The sequence below is a fragment of the Trifolium pratense genome, linkage group LG3 (genome assembly GCF_020283565.1).
Source record: "Trifolium pratense cultivar HEN17-A07 linkage group LG3, ARS_RC_1.1, whole genome shotgun sequence".
NCBI classification, from domain to species: Eukaryota; Viridiplantae; Streptophyta; class Magnoliopsida; order Fabales; family Fabaceae; genus Trifolium; species Trifolium pratense.
In genome coordinates, this window is record NC_060061.1 from 33,874,332 (window position 1) to 33,895,113 (window position 20,782).

At 31.5% G+C, this 20,782-nt stretch overlaps 1 long non-coding RNA gene across 1 annotated transcript; it reads left to right on the top strand.

Annotated features, from left to right (window-relative positions):
• Positions 1-17,619: 17,619 nt before the first annotated feature.
• Positions 17,620-19,841, top strand: LOC123916182. Its single transcript, XR_006812085.1, has 3 exons — positions 17,620-18,374; positions 18,480-18,619; positions 19,597-19,841. It is a non-coding gene; the product is annotated as an uncharacterized LOC123916182 (long non-coding RNA).
• Positions 19,842-20,782: the final 941 nt, after the last annotated feature.

Consider the following 20,782-nt stretch of genomic DNA (forward strand, 5'->3'; position numbering starts at 1 on the left):
CACGCAACTTCAGAGATTAATCTTTGGCGTCTTGTGAGACTCAAATGGATGACAAACTCTCCCTAAAAGTTCTAACGATATTGTATAACCAACGAGGCCCTAACACTATGTTTCACTTTTACCCGCACAACTATCTCTAATCAACAAAGCGAATGCAAAACTATTCCTAAGCGAAACTAGTAATTCTGGCACAATCCATGTGGAGAACGATAACTTATCACTTTATTACTTGGTTGCGATTCTGTGCACTTGCAGATCCACCATCAATAATAAAAATACCTGAGTTATATTAGCAATTTCCCAATATATTATGAGCAAGAATTGAGCTCAATACTTTTAAAACACTCAACTCTCGTAACACAAAAAAAAATTGTGTTAGTGAATTGAGGCGTTAAAAAATGATAGTCTCAATGGTGAAAGTTCAGCTGGTAGAGCTCACGGTTGATGATGATTGGTGTGATTCCTCCGTTTGGAGGAGAAAAGTACCTGCTAAAATGTTAACACTCTGATGTTCAAGTCAGTATTTGAATGAGGTACAGAAATGCTAAATTGGAGGCGCATATATCATACATTGAAATTTGTGTATGAATGCTTATATAAAAGAATATTAGAGTTTAATTGTAGTAGGGCCCCCCATGTGTAGAGGATCAACCACACATATAATCCGGAGTGTCCAGTTGGGATAGCTTACACACATATGCGGTGACTTTATGTGGTCGCCTTATAAATTTTGCAATTTTATACATGCTAGCACTAGTATGAGAGAAGTAAAAAATAGATAAATATCGACGGCTATTTAAATGTAATAAATATTTTCCAACTAATAAATAGTAACAATTATAATAATAATAATAAAAATAATATTCAATGTATCCTTGTAAAACAATAATATTTCAATGTATAATTCTTTTTTGTGTACATATTTGATGTAATATTACTATGATTCTCAATGTATTGCTATAACATTGAATATTTCAATGTAATATTACCAGTTACATAAATTTTATGTTATTATCATTTTTAGTAAAATCACCAATTAACTAGGTAGCTAAGATGCTGCCAAAATGCGTGTGTGTATATATATATATGACCTAAAGTTAGCATATCCATATATTATATTCAAGACAAGAGGAAAAAAAAATCATAGACCTAGAACGTGCAAGTCTATATTGTTTTAAGATGGTTGCTACACAAAACAAATGCTTTCTTGTGATTTTTGTGTTCCTCTGCTTCTTCTCAATCCATATTCAAGTTAGAGGAATTTTTTGCTTCAAATGTCCATAGCTAAAAAAATATTAGAACATTGGATTTAGAAAATTTAAAATTTGTAATTTCCTTGTTAATTAGTTTGTATTAAGTTTATTTATTTTTTTATGCAGCAAGAGTATTAAAAGAAAGAAGCAACCAAAGTAGCGAAGATGCCAACAAAGCTCAAGAACATAGTGAAGTACATGCTGAAATGTTTAAGATAAAAGAAGTGGAAGATAATTTGGATTCTGGATTTTTCTCCATAGATTATGCTCCAATATCAGCCGAACCGCCGAGTCACAATAATTAGGCAGGTTATGGGCACGTTAGAGGACCGACTTCATAGAAACCCAAATTCTAGGCATCAAAACAATTTATACAATAAATGAATACGATTTAAATAAGATTTTAGTTCTACCAATTATTGTGTTTATATGTTTAAGTCATATTAAGTTTTTTTTGCTTGAACTCAGTTTCTCAAAATTCAAAAGATGTTATTCTTTTAGTCTCTCCCGTTAATTTAAATCAAGTTTTATGATTTTGAGAGTTCTCTTAATACATTTCATTATTTTTTTTAATACACACACATTTCTTCTAAAATATTATTGTTGCTTCTACAAGAGTTTTTTATAATTATACTTGTTAAACCATTATTTGTATTGTGATCACTGTCGTTCCATGATCAAAATAAATTCAAAATAATGGTAGTACAAGGTGGTTAACCTTGGTCGTTCTCAAGGACTCGCAATCAGTTTAACAATATTAGAACCAAATTAAAAACATCTGTTAACAATATATGCCTAAAAGCACTCGGATAATAAGAAAAACAAAACTAGAGATCAAGGAACAACCATATTGGCTAATGTATTCGCCAGCTAATTAGTTTAATGCTATCTTCCCAATCTAACTTCAACATACGACGAATCTTCTTAACAAGTGATCTCCTATGTTCTATAGGGATACAAAAACCAATATTTTTTTAAGTGTAAACTGAATATCCTCCGCACGCAACTTCAGAGATTAATCTTTCGCGTCTTGTGAGACTCAAATGGATGACAAACTCTCCCTAAAAGATCTAACGATATTGTATAACCAACGAGGCCCTAACACTATGTTTCACTTTTACCCGCACAACTATCTCTAATCAACAAAGCGAATGCAAAACTATTCCTAAGCGAAACTAGTAATTTTGGCACAATACATGTGGAGAACGATAACTTATCACTTTATTACTTGGTTGCGATTCTGTGCACTTGCAGATCCACCATCAATAATAAAAATACCTGAGTTATATTAGTAATTTCCCAATATATTATGAGCAAGAATTGAGCTCAATACTTTTAAAACACTCAACTCTCATAACACAAAAAAAATTGTGTTAGTGAACTGAGGCGTTAAAAAATGATAGTCTCAATGGTGAAAGTTCAGCTGGTAGAGCTCACGGTTGATGATGATTGGTGTGATTCCTCCGTTTGGAGGGGAAAAGTACCTGCTAAAATGTTAACACTCTGATGCTCAAGTCAGTATTTGAATGAGGTAAAGAAATGCTAAATTGGAGGCGCATATATCATACATTGAAATTTGTGTATGAATGCTTATATAAAAGAATATTAGCGTTTAATTGTAGTAGGGCCCCCCATGTGTAGAGGATCAGCCACACATATAATCCGGAGTGTCCAGCTGGGATAGCTTACAAACATATGCGGTGACTTTATGTGGTCGCCTTATAAATTTTGCAATTTTATCCATGCTAGCACTAGTATGAGAGAAGTAAAAAATAGATAAATATCGACGGCTATTTAAATGTAATAAATATTTTCCAACTAATAAATAGTAACAATTATAATAATAATAATAAAAATAATATTCAATGTATCCTTGTAAAACAATAATATTTCAATGTATAATTCTTTTTTGTGTACATATTCGATGTAAAATTACTATGATTCTCAATGTATTGCTATAACATTGAATATTTCAATGTAATATTACCAGTTACATAAATTTTATGTTATTATCAATTTTAGTAAAATCACCAATTAACTAGGTAGCTAAGATTCTGCCAAAATGCGTGTGTGTATATATATATATGACCTAAAGTTAGCATATCCATATAGTATATTCAAGACAAGAGGAAAAAAAAATCATAGTCCTAGAACGTGCAAGTCTATATTGTTTTAAGATGGTTGCTACACAAAACAAATGCTTTCTTGTGATTTTTGTGTTCCTCTGCTTCTTCTCAATCCATATTCAACTTAGAGGTATTTTTTGCTTCAAATGTCCATAGCTAAAAAAATATTAGAACATTGGATTTAGAAAATTTAAACTTTGTTATTTCCTTGTTAATTAGTTTGTATTAAGTTTATTTATTTTTTTATGCAGCAAGAGTATTAAAAGCAAGAAGCAACCAAAGTAGCGAAGATGCCAACAAAGCTCAAGAACATAGTGAAGTACATGCTGAAATGTTTAAGATAAAAGAAGTGGAAGATAATTTGGATTCTGGATTTTTCTCCATAGATTATGCTCCAATATCAGCCGAACCGCCGAGTCACAATAATTAGGCAGGTTATGGGCACGTTAGAGGACCGACTTCATAGAAACCCAAATTCTAGGCATCAAAACAATTTATACAATAAATGAATACGATTTAAATAAGATTTTAGTTCTACCAATTATTGTGTTTATATGTTTAAGTCATATTAAGTTTTTTTTGCTTGAACTCAGTTTCTCAAAATTCAAAAGATGTTATTCTTTTAGTCTCTCCCGTTAATTTAAATCAAGTTTTATGATTTTGAGAGTTCTCTTAATACATTTCATTATTTTTTTTAATACACACACATTTCTTCTAAAATATTATTGTTGCTTCTACAAGAGTTTTTTATAATTATACTTGTTAAACCATTATTTGTATTGTGATCACTGTCGTTCCATGATCAAAATAAATTCAAAATAATGGTAGTACAAGGTGGTTAACCTTGGTCGTTCTCAAGGACTCGCAATCAGTTTAACAATATTAGAACCAAATTAAAAACATCTGTTAACAATATATGCCTAAAAGCACTCGGATAATAAGAAAAACAAAACTAGAGATCAAGGAACAACCATATTGGCTAATGTATTCGCCAGCTAATTAGTTTAATGCTATCTTCCCAATCTAACTTCAACATACGACGAATCTTCTTAACAAGTGATCTCCTATGTTCTATAGGGATACAAAAACCAATATTTTTTTAAGTGTAAACTGAATATCCTCCGCACGCAACTTCAGAGATTAATCTTTCGCGTCTTGTGAGACTCAAATGGATGACAAACTCTCCCTAAAAGATCTAACGATATTGTATAACCAACGAGGCCCTAACACTATGTTTCACTTTTACCCGCACAACTATCTCTAATCAACAAAGCGAATGCAAAACTATTCCTAAGCGAAACTAGTAATTTTGGCACAATCCATGTGGAGAACGATAACTTATCACTTTATTACTTGGTTGCGATTCTGTGCACTTGCAGATCCACCATCAATAATAAAAATACCTGAGTTATATTAGTAATTTCCCAATATATTATGAGCAAGAATTGAGCTCAATACTTTTAAAACACTCAACTCTCATAACACAAAAAAAATTGTGTTAGTGAACTGAGGCGTTAAAAAATGATAGTCTCAATGGTGAAAGTTCAGCTGGTAGAGCTCACGGTTGATGATGATTGGTGTGATTCCTCCGTTTGGAGGGGAAAAGTACCTGCTAAAATGTTAACACTCTGATGCTCAAGTCAGTATTTGAATGAGGTAAAGAAATGCTAAATTGGAGGCGCATATATCATACATTGAAATTTGTGTATGAATGCTTATATAAAAGAATATTAGCGTTTAATTGTAGTAGGGCCCCCCATGTGTAGAGGATCAGCCACACATATAATCCGGAGTGTCCAGCTGGGATAGCTTACAAACATATGCGGTGACTTTATGTGGTCGCCTTATAAATTTTGCAATTTTATCCATGCTAGCACTAGTATGAGAGAAGTAAAAAATAGATAAATATCGACGGCTATTTAAATGTAATAAATATTTTCCAACTAATAAATAGTAACAATTATAATAATAATAATAATAAAAATAATATTCAATGTATCCTTGTAAAACAATAATATTTCAATGTATAATTCTTTTTTGTGTACATATTCGATGTAATATTACTATGATTCTCAATGTATTGCTATAACATTGAATATTTCAATGTAATATTACCAGTTACATAAATTTTATGTTATTATCAATTTTAGTAAAATCACCAATTAACTAGGTAGCTAAGATTCTGCCAAAATGCGTGTGTGTATATATATATATGACCTAAAGTTAGCATATCCATATAGTACATTCAAGACAAGAGGAAAAAAAAATCATAGTCCTAGAACGTGCAAGTCTATATTGTTTTAAGATGGTTGCTACACAAAACAAATGCTTTCTTGTGATTTTTGTGTTCCTCTGCTTCTTCTCAATCCATATTCAACTTAGAGGTATTTTTTGCTTCAAATGTCCATAGCTAAAAAAATATTAGAACATTGGATTTAGAAAATTTAAAATTTGTTATTTCCTTGTTAATTAGTTTGTATTAAGTTTATTTATTTTTTTATGCAGCAAGAGTATTAAAAGAAAGAAGCAACCAAAGTAGCGAAGATGCCAACAAAGCTCAAGAACATAGTGAAGTACATGCTGAAATGTTTAAGATAAAAGAAGTGGAAGATAATTTGGATTCTGGATTTTTCTCCATAGATTATGCTCCAATATCAGCCGAACCGCCGAGTCACAATAATTAGGCAGGTTATGGGCACGTTAGAGGACCGACTGCATAGAAACCCAAATTCTAGGCATCAAAACAATTTATACAATAAATGAATACGATTTAAATAAGATTTTAGTTCTACCAATTATTGTGTTTATATGTTTAAGTCATATTAAGTTTTTTTGGCTTGAACTCAGTTTCTCAAAATTCAAAAGATGTTATTCTTTTAGTCTCTCCCGTTAATTTAAATCAAGTTTTATGATTTTGAGAGTTCTCTTAATACATTTCATTATTTTTTTTAATACACACGCATTTCTTCTAAAATATTATTGTTGCATCTACAAGAGTTTTTTATAATTATACTTGTTAAACCATTATTTGTATTGTGATCACTGTCGTTCCGTGATCAAAATAAATTCAAAATAATGGTAGTACAAGGTGGTTAACCTTGGTCGTTCTCAAGGACTCGCAATCAGTTTAACAATATTAGAACCAAATTAAAAACATCTGTTAACAATATATGCCTAAAAGCACTCGGATAATAAGAAAAACAAAACTAGAGATCAAGGAACAACCATATTGGCTAATGTATTCGCCAGCTAATTAGTTTTATGCTATCTTCCCAATCTAACTTCAACATACGACGAATCTTCTTAACAAGTGATCTCCTACGGTCTATAGGGATACAAAAACCAATATTTTTTAAGTGTAAACTGAATATCCTCCGCACGCAACTTTAGAGATTAATCTTTCGCGTCTTGTGAGACTCGAATGGATGACAAACTCTCCCTAAAAGTTCTAACGCTATTGTATAACCAACAAGGCCCTAACACTATGTTTCACTTTTACCCGCACAACTATCTCTAATCAACAAAGCGAATGCAAAACTATTCCTAAGCGAAACTAGTAATTCTGGCACAATCCATGTGGAGAACGATAACTTATTACTTTATTACTTGGTTGCGATTCTGTGCACTTGCAGATCCACCATCAATAATAAAAATACCTGAGTTATATTAGTAATTTCCCAATATATTATGAGCAAGAATTGAGCTCAATACTTTTAAAACACTCAACTCTCATAACACAAAAAAAATTGTGTTAGTGAACTGAGGCGTTAAAAAATGATAGTCTCAATGGTGAAAGTTCAGCTGGTAGAGCTCACGGTTGATGATGATTGGTGTGATTCCTCCGTTTGGAGGGGAAAAGTACCTGCTAAAATGTTAACACTCTGATGCTCAAGTCAGTATTTGAATGAGGTAAAGAAATGCTAAATTGGAGGCGCATATATCATACATTGAAATTTGTGTATGAATGCTTATATAAAAGAATATTAGCGTTTAATTGTAGTAGGGCCCCCCATGTGTAGAGGATCAGCCACACATATAATCCGGAGTGTCCAGCTGGGATAGCTTACAAACATATGCGGTGACTTTATGTGGTCGCCTTATAAATTTTGCAATTTTATCCATGCTAGCACTAGTATGAGAGAAGTAAAAAATAGATAAATATCGACGGCTATTTAAATGTAATAAATATTTTCCAACTAATAAATAGTAACAATTATAATAATAATAATAATAAAAATAATATTCAATGTATCCTTGTAAAACAATAATATTTCAATGTATAATTCTTTTTTGTGTACATATTCGATGTAATATTACTATGATTCTCAATGTATTGCTATAACATTGAATATTTCAATGTAATATTACCAGTTACATAAATTTTATGTTATTATCAATTTTAGTAAAATCACCAATTAACTAGGTAGCTAAGATTCTGCCAAAATGCGTGTGTGTATATATATATATGACCTAAAGTTAGCATATCCATATAGTATATTCAAGACAAGAGGAAAAAAAAATCATAGTCCTAGAACGTGCAAGTCTATATTGTTTTATGATGGTTGCTACACAAAACAAATGCTTTCTTGTGATTTTTGTGTTCCTCTGCTTCTTCTCAATCCATATTCAACTTAGAGGTATTTTTTGCTTCAAATGTCCATAGCTAAAAAAATATTAGAACATTGGATTTAGAAAATTTAAAATTTGTTATTTCCTTGTTAATTAGTTTGTATTAAGTTTATTTATTTTTTTATGCAGCAAGAGTATTAAAAGAAAGAAGCAACCAAAGTAGCGAAGATGCCAACAAAGCTCAAGAACATAGTGAAGTACATGCTGAAATGTTTAAGATAAAAGAAGTGGAAGATAATTTGGATTCTGGATTTTTCTCCATAGATTATGCTCCAATATCAGCCGAACCGCCGAGTCACAATAATTAGGCAGGTTATGGGCACGTTAGAGGACCGACTGCATAGAAACCCAAATTCTAGGCATCAAAACAATTTATACAATAAATGAATACGATTTAAATAAGATTTTAGTTCTACCAATTATTGTGTTTATATGTTTAAGTCATATTAAGTTTTTTTGGCTTGAACTCAGTTTCTCAAAATTCAAAAGATGTTATTCTTTTAGTCTCTCCCGTTAATTTAAATCAAGTTTTATGATTTTGAGAGTTCTCTTAATACATTTCATTATTTTTTTTAATACACACGCATTTCTTCTAAAATATTATTGTTGCATCTACAAGAGTTTTTTATAATTATACTTGTTAAACCATTATTTGTATTGTGATCACTGTCGTTCCGTGATCAAAATAAATTCAAAATAATGGTAGTACAAGGTGGTTAACCTTGGTCGTTCTCAAGGACTCGCAATCAGTTTAACAATATTAGAACCAAATTAAAAACATCTGTTAACAATATATGCCTAAAAGCACTCGGATAATAAGAAAAACAAAACTAGAGATCAAGGAACAACCATATTGGCTAATGTATTCGCCAGCTAATTAGTTTTATGCTATCTTCCCAATCTAACTTCAACATACGACGAATCTTCTTAACAAGTGATCTCCTACGGTCTATAGGGATACAAAAACCAATATTTTTTAAGTGTAAACTGAATATCCTCCGCACGCAACTTTAGAGATTAATCTTTCGCGTCTTGTGAGACTCGAATGGATGACAAACTCTCCCTAAAAGTTCTAACGCTATTGTATAACCAACAAGGCCCTAACACTATGTTTCACTTTTACCCGCACAACTATCTCTAATCAACAAAGCGAATGCAAAACTATTCCTAAGCGAAACTAGTAATTCTGGCACAATCCATGTGGAGAACGATAACTTATTACTTTATTACTTGGTTGCGATTCTGTGCACTTGCAGATCCACCATCAATAATAAAAATACCTGAGTTATATTAGTAATTTCCCAATATATTATGAGCAAGAATTGAGCTCAATACTTTTAAAACACTCAACTCTCATAACACAAAAAAAAAATTTGTGTTAGTGAACTGAGGCGTTAAAAAATGATAGTCTCAATGGTGAAAGTTCAGCTGGTAGAGCTCACGGTTGATGATGATTGGTGTGATTCCTCCGTATGGAGGGGAAAAGTACCTGCTAAAATGTTAACACTCTGATGCTCAAGTCAGTATTTGAATGAGGTAAACAAATGCTAAATTGGAGGCGAATATATCATACATTGAAATTTGTGTATGAATGCTTATATAAAAGAATATTAGAGTTTAATTGTAGTAGGGCCCCCCATGTGTAGAGGATCAGCCACACATATAATCCGGAGTGTCCAGCTGGGATAGCTTACAAACATATGCGGTGACTTTATGTGGTCGCCTTATAAATTTTGCAATTTTATCCATGATAGCACTAGTATGAGAGAAGTAAAAAATAGATAAATATCGACGGCTATTTAAATGTAATAAATATTTTCCAACTAATAAATAGTAACAATTATAATAATAATAATAATAAAAATAATATTCAATGTATCCTTGTAAAACAATAATATTTCAATGTATAATTCTTTTTTGTGTACATATTCGATGTAATATTACTATGATTCTCAATGTATTGCTATAACATTGAATATTTCAATGTAATATTACCAGTTACATAAATTTTATGTTATTATCAATTTTAGTAAAATCTCCAATTAACTAGGTAGCTAAGATGCTGCCAAAATGCGTGTGTGTATATATATATATATGACCTAAAGTTAGCATATCCATATAGTATATTCAAGACAAGAGGAAAAAAAAATCATAGTCCTAGAACGTGCAAGTCTATATTGTTTTAAGATGGTTGCTACACAAAACAAATGCTTTCTTGTGATTTTTGTGTTCCTCTGCTTCTTCTCAATCCATATTCAAGTTAGAGGTATTTTTTGCTTCAAATGTCCATAGCTAAAAAAATATTAGAACATTGGATTTAGAAAATTTAAAATTTGTTATTTCCTTGTTAATTAGTTTGTATTAAGTTTATTTATTTTTTTATGCAGCAAGAGTATTAAAAGAAAGAAGCAACCAAAGTAGCGAAGATGCCAACAAAGCTCAAGAACATAGTGAAGTACATGCTGAAATGTTTAAGATAAAAGAAGTGGAAGATAATTTGGATTCTGGATTTTTCTCCATAGATTATGCTCCAATATCAGCCGAACCGCCGAGTCACAATAATTAGGCAGGTTATGGGCACGTTAGAGGACCGACTGCATAGAAACCCAAATTCTAGGCATCAAAACAATTTATACAATAAATGAATACGATTTAAATAAGATTTTAGTTCTACCAATTATTGTGCTTATATGTTTAAGTCATATTAAGTTTTTTTTGCTTGAACTCAGTTTCTCAAAATTCAAAAGATGTTATTCTTTTAGTCTCTCCCGTTAATTTAAATCAAGTTTTATGATTTTGAGAGTTCTCTTAATACATTTCATTATTTTTTTTAATACACACGCATTTCTTCTAAAATATTTTTGTTGCATCTACAAGAGTTTTTTATAATTATACTTGTTAAACCATTATTTGTATTGTGATCACTGTCGTTCCGTGATCAAAATAAATTCAAAATAATAGTAGTACAAGGTGGTTAACCTTGGTCGTTCTCAAGGACTCGCAATCAGTTTAACAATATTAGAACCAAATTAAAAACATCTGTTAACAATATATGCCTAAAAGCACTCGGATAATAAGAAAAACAAAACTAGAGATCAAGGAACAACCATATTGGCTAATGTATTCGCCAGCTAATTAGTTTTATGCTATCTTCCCAATCTAACTTCAACATACGACGAATCTTCTTAACAAGTGATCTCCTACGGTCTATAGGGATACAAAAACCAATATTTTTTAAGTGTAAACTGAATATCCTCCGCACGCAACTTCAGAGATTAATCTTTCGCGTCTTGTGAGACTCGAATGGATGACAAACTCTCCCTAAAAGTTCTAACGCTATTGTATAACCAACAAGGCCCTAACACTATGTTTCACTTTTACCCGCACAACTATCTCTAATCAACAAAACGAATGTAAAACTATTCCTAAGCGAAACTAGTAATTCTGGCACAATCCATGTGGAGAACGATAACTTATCACTTTATTACTTGGTTGCGATTCTGTGCACTTGCAGATCCACCATCAATAATAAAAATACCTGAGTTATATTAGTAATTTCCCAATATATTATGAGCAAGAATTGAGCTCAATACTTTTAAAACACTCAACTCTCATAACACAAAAAAAAATTGTGTTAGTGAACTGAGGCGTTAAAAAATGATAGTCTCAATGGTGAAAGTTCAGCTGGTAGAGCTCACGGATGATGATGATTGGTGTGATTCCTCCGTTTGGAGGGGAAAAGTACCTGCTAAAATGTTAACACTCTGACGCTCAAGTCGGTATTTGAATGAGCTAAAGAAATGCTAAATTGGAGGCGCATATATCATACATTGAAATTTGTGTATGAATGCTTATATAAAAGAATATTAGAGTTTAATTGTAGTAGGGCCCCCCATGTGTAGAGGATCAGCCACACATATAATCCGGAGTGTCCAATTGGGATAGCTTACAAACATATGCGGTGACTTTATGTGGTCGCCTTATAAATTTTGCAATTTTATCCATGCTAGCACTAGTATGAGAGAAGTAAAAAATAGATACATATCGACGGCTATTTAAATGTAATAAATATTTTCCAACTAATAAATAGTAACAATTATAATAATAATAATAATAATAAAAATAATATTCAATGTATCCTTGTAAAACAATAATATTTCAATGTATAATTCTTTTTTGTGTACATATTCGATGTAATATTACTATGATTCTCAATGTATTGCTATAACATTGAATATTTCAATGTAATATTACCAGTTACATAAATTTTATGTTATTATCATTTTTAGTAAAATCACCAATTAACCAGGTAGCTAAGATGCTGCCAATATGCGTGTGTGTATATATATATGACCTAAAGGTAGCATATCCATATAGTCTATTCAAGACAAGAGGAAAAAAAATCATAGAGCTAGAACGTGCAAGTCTATATTGTTTTAAGATGGTTGCTACACAAAACAAATGCTTTCTTGTGATTTTTGTGGTCCTCTGCTTCTTCTCAATCCATATTCAAGTTAGAGGTATTTTTTGCTTCAAATGTCCATAGCTAAAAAAATGTTAGAACATTGGATTTAGAAAATTTAAAATTTGTTATTTCCTTGTTAATTAGTTTGTATTAAGTTTATTTATTTTTTTATGCAGCAAGAGTATTAAAAGAAAGAAGCAACCAAAGTAGCGAAGATGCCAACAAAGCTCAAGAACATAGTGAAGTACATGCTGAAATGTTTAAGATAAAAGAAGTGGAAGATAATTTGGATTCTGGATTTTTCTCCATAGATTATGCTCCAATATCAGCCGAACCACCGAGTCACAATAATTGGGCAGGTTATGGGCGCGTTAGACGACCGACTGCATAGAAACCCAAATTCTAGGCATCAAAACAATTTATACAATAAATGAATACGATTTAAATAAGATTTTAGTTCTACCAATTATTGTGTTTATATGTTTAAGTCATATTAAGTTTTTTTTGCTTGAACTCAGTTTCTCAAAATTCAAAAGATGTTATTCTTTTAGTCTCTCCCGTTAATTTAAATCAAGTTTTATGATTTTGAGAGTTCTCTTAATACATTTCATTATTTTTTTTTTAATACACACGCATTTCTTCTAAAATATTATTGTTGCATCTACAAGAGTTTTTTTATAATTATACTTGTTAAACCATTATTTGTATTTTGATCACTGTCGTTCCGTGATCAAAATAAATTCAAAATAATGGTAGTACAAGGTGGTTAACCTTGGTCGTTCTCAAGGACTCGCAATCAGTTTAACAATATTAGAACCAAATTAAAAACATCTGTTAACAATATATGCCTAAAAGCACTCGGATAATAAGAAAAACAAAACTAGAGATCAAGGAACAACCATATTGGCTAATGTATTCGCCAGCTAATTAGTTTTATGCTATCTTCCCAATCTAACTTCAACATACGAAGAATCTTCTTAACAAGTGATCTCCTACGGTCTATAGGGATACAAAAACCAATATTTTTTTAAGTGTAAACTGAATATCCTCCGCACGCAACTTCAGAGATTAATCTTTCGCGTCTTGTGAGACTCAAATGGATGACAAACTCTCCCTAAAAGTTCTAACGCTATTGTATAACCAACAAGGCCCTAACACTATGTTTCACTTTTACCCGCACAACTATCTCTAATCAACAAAGCGAATGCAAAACTATTCTTAAGCGAAACTAGTAATTCTGGCACAATCCATGTGGAGAACGATAACTTATCACTTTATTACTTTGTTGCGATTCTGTGCACTTGCAGATCCACCATCAATAATAAAAATACCTGAGTTATATTAGTAATTTCCCAATATATTATGAGCAAGAATTGAGCTCAATACTTTTAAAACACTCAACTCTCATAACACAAAAAAAAATTGTGTTAGTGAACTGAGGCGTTAAAAAATGATAGTCTCAATGGTGAAAGTTCAGCTGGTAGAGCTCACGGATGATGATGATTGGTGTGATTCCTCCGTTTGGAGGGGAAAAGTACCTGCTAAAATGTTAACACTCTGACGCTCAAGTCGGTATTTGAATGAGCTAAAGAAATGCTAAATTGGAGGCGCATATATCATACATTGAAATTTGTGTATGAATGCTTATATAAAAGAATATTAGAGTTTAATTGTAGTAGGGCCCCCCATGTGTAGTGGATCAGCCACACATATAATCCGGAGTGTCCAATTGGGATAGCTTACAAACATATGCGGTGACTTTATGTGGTCGCCTTATAAATTTTGCAATTTTATCCATGCTAGCACTAGTATGAGAGAAGTAAAAAATAGATACATATCGACGGCTATTTAAATGTAATAAATATTTTCCAACTAATAAATAGTAACAATTATAATAATAATAATAATAAAAATAATATTCAATGTATCCTTGTAAAACAATAATATTTCAATGTATAATTCTTTTTTGTGTACATATTCGATGTAATATTACTATGATTCTCAATGTATTGCTATAACATTGAATATTTCAATGTAATATTACCAGTTACATAAATTTTATGTTATTATCATTTTTAGTAAAATCACCAATTAACCAGGTAGCTAAGATGCTGCGCCAAAATGCGTGTGTGTATATATATATGACCTAAAGGTAGCATATCCATATAGTATATTCAAGACAAGAGGAAAAAAAATCATAGAGCTAGAACGTGCAAGTCTATATTGTTTTAAGATGGTTGCTACACAAAACAAATGCTTTCTTGTGATTTTTGTGGTCCTCTGCTTCTTCTCAATCCATATTCAAGTTAGAGGTATTTTTTGCTTCAAATGTCCATAGCTAAAAAAATATTAGAACATTGGATTTAGAAAATTTAAAATTTGTTATTTCCTTGTTAATTAGTTTGTATTAAGTTTATTTATTTTTTTATGCAGCAAGAGTATTAAAAGAAAGAAGCAACCAAAGTAGCGAAGATGCCAACAAAGCTCAAGAACATAGTGAAGTACATGCTGAAATGTTTAAGATAAAAGAAGTGGAAGATAATTTGGATCCTGGATTTTTCTCCATAGATTATGCTCCAATATCAGCCGAACCGCCGAGTCACAATAATTGGGCAGGTTATGGGCGCGTTAGACGACTGACTGCATAGAAACCCAAATTCTAGGCATCAAAACAATTTATACAATAAATGAATACGATTTAAATAAGATTCTAGTTCTACCAATTATTGTGTTTATATGTTTAAGTCATATTAAGTTTTTTTTGCTTGAACTCAGTTTCTCAAAATTCAAAAGATGTTATTCTTTTAGTCTCTCCCGTTAATTTAAATCAAGTTTTATGATTTTGAGAGTTCTCTTAATGCATTTCATTATTTTATTTTAATACACACGCATTTCTTCTAAAATATTATTGTTGCATCTACAAGAGTTTTTTTATAATTATACTTGTTAAACCATTATTTGTATTGTGATCACTGTCGTTCCGTGATCAAAATAAATTCAAAATAATGGTAGTACAAGGTGGTTAACCTTGGTCGTTCTCAAGGACTCGCAATCAGTTTAACAATATTATAACCAAATTAAAAACATCTGTTAACAATATATGCCTAAAAGCACTCGGATAATAAGAAAAACAAAACTAGAGATCAAGGAACAACCATATTGGCTAATGTATTCGCCAGCTAATTAGTTTTATGCTATCTTCCCAATCTAACTTCAACATACGACGAATCTTCTTAACAAGTGATCTCCTTCGGTCTATAGGGATACAAAAACCAATATTTTTTTTAAGTGTAAACTGAATATCCTCCGCACGCAACTTCAGAGATTAATCTTTCGCGTCTTGTGAGACTCAAATGGATGACAAACTCTCCCTAAAAGTTCTAACGCTATTGTATAACCAACAAGGCCCTAACACTATGTTTCACTTTTACCCGCACAACTATCTCTAATCAACAAAGCGAATGCAATAATAAAAATACCTGAGTTATATTAGTAATTTCCCAATATATTATGAGCAAGAAATGAGCTCAATACTTTTAAAACACTCAACTCTCATAACACAAAAAATAATTGTGTTAGTGAACTGAGGCGTTAAAAAATGATAGTCTCAATGGTGAAAGTTCAGCTGGTAGAGCTCACTGTTGAAGATGATTGGTGGGATTCCTCCGTTTGGAGGGGAAAAGTACCTGCTAAAATGTTAACACTCTGACGCTCAAGTCAGTATTTGAATGAGGTAAAGAAATGCTAAATTGGAGGCGCATATATCATACATTGAAATTTGTGTATGAATGCTTATATAAAAGAATATTAGAGTTTAATTGTAGTAGGGCCCCCCATGTGTAGAGGATCAGCCACACATATAATCCGGAGTGTCCAGCTGGGATAGCTTACAAACATATGCGGTGACTTTATGTGGTCGCCTTATAAATTTTGCAATTTTATCCATGCTAGCACTAGTATGAGAGAAGTAAAAAATAGATAAATATCGACGGCTATTTAAATGTAATAAATATTTTCCAACTAATAAATAGGTACAATTATAATAATAATAATAATAATAATAATAATAAAAATAATATTCAATGTATCCTTGTAAAACAATAATATTTCAATGTATAATTCTTTTTTGTGTACATATTCGATGTAATATTACTATGATTCTCAATGTATTGCTATAACATTGAATATTTCAATGTAATATTATCAGTTACATAAATTTTATGTTATTCTCATTTTTAGTAAAATCACCAATTAACTAGGTAGCTAAGATGCTGCCAAAATGCGTGTGTGTATATATATATGACCTAAAGTTAGTGTAATATCCCGATCTTAATTAATAGGAGTATTATTAATTAAGACTATATAACGGAATTAAGTAATTGAGAATGAAAAATAGTAGAGAAGCACGATGACAAACTAGTAATAAATGAATGGTTGTATGGTAATTAATGACAATTGATATAGAAGGATCACACCTATAATAAGCCAAGAGAAATAGAAAATCAATCGTCAGCAATAATTATGAGAGATGTTGTATTTTCTGCTTTAGGGAGGTGGAGGATTCTCAACATATTTTTTTCAATTGTCAAGTGACTCAACAAGTGTGGCATAACATATTTAGGTGGATGGACAGAAACTGCTTATCTTTTGAAGATATCCCTCAACATTTTATTTTGTTTGGAGACATTGCAAGAGGTAAACTTAGCAAAGGATTCCGACATGTTATTTGGTTAGCGATGACATGGAGCATATGGCGTATGCGCAATAATATTTTGTTTAAAGGTGAACATGTTAATATAGCTACTTTAGTGGACCAAATTATTTATATTTCTTGGTTTTTGTTCATAGGCCGAGGTAGTGATGTTAATGTTGTTTTCTCAGAATGGTGCAATAATCCATTAGCTTGCTTTGATTGTATTTAATGTGATTATTCTTGAATTGTAAGGGTTGAGTACCCCATGTACTCCTTATAATTCAAATTTTACTTATAAAAAAAAAAATAAATAAATAAATTGTCAGCAAACTTTCTCTCTTCTCCCACGTCAAAAACAACAACACCAACACTAGAAATAATGGACCCAAACCTTTATTGAAACTAGACAACCACTAGTATATAACAAGTTAAGTCAAGAAAGAGAATAAATCAGTTTCATCTCCTCCTCTTTTCCTTCAAAGCTCACGTGCTCTCTCTCTTCAACTACTCATCTTCATCTTTCTCTCTAGAAAAACAAACAGAACAAGCAACCCATACATACTCCATCTTTCTCACTTTGTGTAAGTTTTAAGCTTTGCATGTAGCATCAATCTTCGAAATTAATAGAAGATGTTTGAAACTCCAATCTTCCCTTTTTCCTTAGCTTGGCCGAAATCCTCTCTCTCATTGGTCAAGTTCATCTAATTCTTCAATGAGACTATGCATGTGTCCATTAAAGCTTCCTTCCACCATTGTATGTCGTTGGGTAATCAAGGTATGAGAGAAATTCAACCTATTCCTTTCCCCTTTGTTTCATCAGAACCCTAAATTAAATTCCCTCACTAAAGTTCACGAGAGAAACTCATCTTAGTCTTCTATTCCCTATTCCTTTTGATTTGGTCGAAATCCAAACAACAAGCCTAAACCCCAAACTCAGTTTCTTCAAATTCATATTTGCATGTGAAAGATCCTACTCAAGTTCAAGCCTTTGGGTTACTAGGAATCTAAGGTAAGAGGAATCAAACTCATCTTCTTTTCTTTCTTGGTTATGTTAGACTCTAAGTCCTTCTTGGTGTAATTGCATGTTCCTAATTACTGAACTTGGAGCACTTGGGAGGAGTTAAGAATTGATGGGTGAAATAAGAAAACAAGAGGAATTGGAATGGCTGTGCAAAAATCGTGTTTCTGGACAGGGTCTCACTAAAACGGTGACTGTTCATTCTCTGTACATCTGTTTCGTATGGAGTTTGTTTCTACGGTTAACTAACGAATGTACGGTCGTTTCGACGCCAATTTCATGAATTTTGGAGCAGTATTGAGTTCAGGAGACGCATCTGAAGTTCAGGGTCTGATGCAGAATTTTGGGCTACGGGTTTGAAGTGTTGTGGCTGCAATTTCTGTTTTTCAGCAAACTCCGGATGTGTCAATGGTACTGTTAAAGCATCAAATTCAGGTGGGTTCCTTTAGAAGCTTAACTTTTAGATTAGTTAGCACCTTTAGTTTCCCTAAATTCAATATATGTATGATAACATTAGTATTAGTTAGGAAATTAGTCTCCCCAAAATTATGCATGACAACAATAGGAAAAATTAGGAAATAATTGTGTGAGAAGGTTTAATCCCAAAACCATCTCCATTCTAATTATATAATAATATTTTAGTTGCTTATGACTGGACATGAATGGGATTGTAGGTGGAAACTGATAAACTCTTTTAAAAGTAAAAACTGAGAATTGAACTGGCATTCTCGCATAGCGAGCATCTTGCTTCGCTAAGCGAGCGCATCAGATTAGGACTTTGTAGAATCAACATTTTAAATAAGAATCCACTCTTTTTTATATCCCTGACTATTCTAGAATATTTCGTAAGCAGCGTAATAATATTATGTGATTAGAATGTTTATCACGCTCAGGAACTTAGGTTCAGGAATCAGGACAGTTAGAATTACCCCGGGAAGGTTTTCTTTCTTTTGGGTAGGATAACCATTCAAGATTAGGAATTATGTTTCAGAATTTATCAGGATGTTTGGTCATTAGTACCAATATCAGGAAGCGTGGTCATTAGTACCATGTCAGGGGATTCATTAAGAATCCAAAATCATGTAATAAGAACTGTAAGCTCATGTTGTATTTCGCCGTACATTATTATCGGTAATACCAGGCCAGGCACTCCGGGACCGGCTTACCCCGGGGTGATCCTGTTATGATAAAATTGACAAGATAATTATTATGTGTGTTACACCTTTATTGTTTTATTATCATATTATGAAAACTTCAGGATTATGTTAGGATTAGACTATTAGATATTTAGGTTCAGGTTAAAGTTAGAAACTATTAGTTTCAGTTGCCCCAGTGTAGTCACCAGTAGTTGGGTGTAGTAGGAGCTCACTGAGGCTTAGTAGTCTCATCCCACGACTCTCAATTTTTTTTAGGTAAACAGGTTAATCGGAGCAAGGACCAGGCAGGAACTGATGATCGAGGTTGAGCTTGGATTATCGGATTAGAAGACTATCGTCTTCTTCTTTGTTTTTTGTTAATCTGTTATTAAGATTTCAGTCATCATTTCAACTGTGTTGTATTGATTATCACATTATTCTCGTGATAATTTGTAATTCGATTAATTATTCTGTAAATTTTAATGTACTCAGATTCAATTATTAATATCTCGACTAAATATTCTAGACAATTTAGTTGGGGTGTTACAGTTAGCATATCCATATCTTTTACAAGTAAAAGGAATGTTGAGTTGCTCACAATCAAGTATTTTGATGATGTGGCACTCTATAAGAAAAGTTTACAATCTCTATTAAAAAACTTTTTCATCATCTCCTTTAATTAAATCATTTTAATGTTAATTATCTTTAATTAAATCATTTTAATTTGAATTATCAATATATCAAATTATCACTATATAACCTTTTCATCATCTCCTTTAATTAAATCATTTTAATTTTAATTATCTTTAATTAAATCATTTTTATTTTAATTATCAATATATCAAATTATCACTATATAACTTCTTACAAGGGAGCAACTAACTAAAATGAAAAATTATTAAATTAAAATGGACCAACTAATATATAAGATTTATATAACCACAAAATATTCATGACTATTGGAATTCTTTCAATACTAATAAAAAAAGGAATCATTATATTTCAAGCAAGTGAGTCACTTTGATATTCCAAATCTCTTTGATCAATGTCTTAAAGAACTGAATTTAATAATAAAAAAAATGTGTGTCTCTCTTGCTTGAAATATATTCTTTCAATATTAAATGAATTAAAAGAGATCATTCTTCATTACTTATATTGTTCAGAAGGGATTGCTTGAAACCAAAGGGATCATACTTCTACTTAGCCTAATGAATTAAAAGGGATCATACTTCCTAATTTTATGACTCTACTTAGACATATAAGTTATTGTGATGATGTGACACTCTATAAGAAAAGTCTACAATCTTTATTAAAACTTTTTCACATTTCATATAATAGAGTTACTCTAATAATAAATAATAAACAATAATAATATATTAAAAAAAAAGCTAACACAATTTATTGTTGTTGAATTGAGACAAAAATGAATTGCAAGTAATGAAAGGTGGAATGATGCATCATG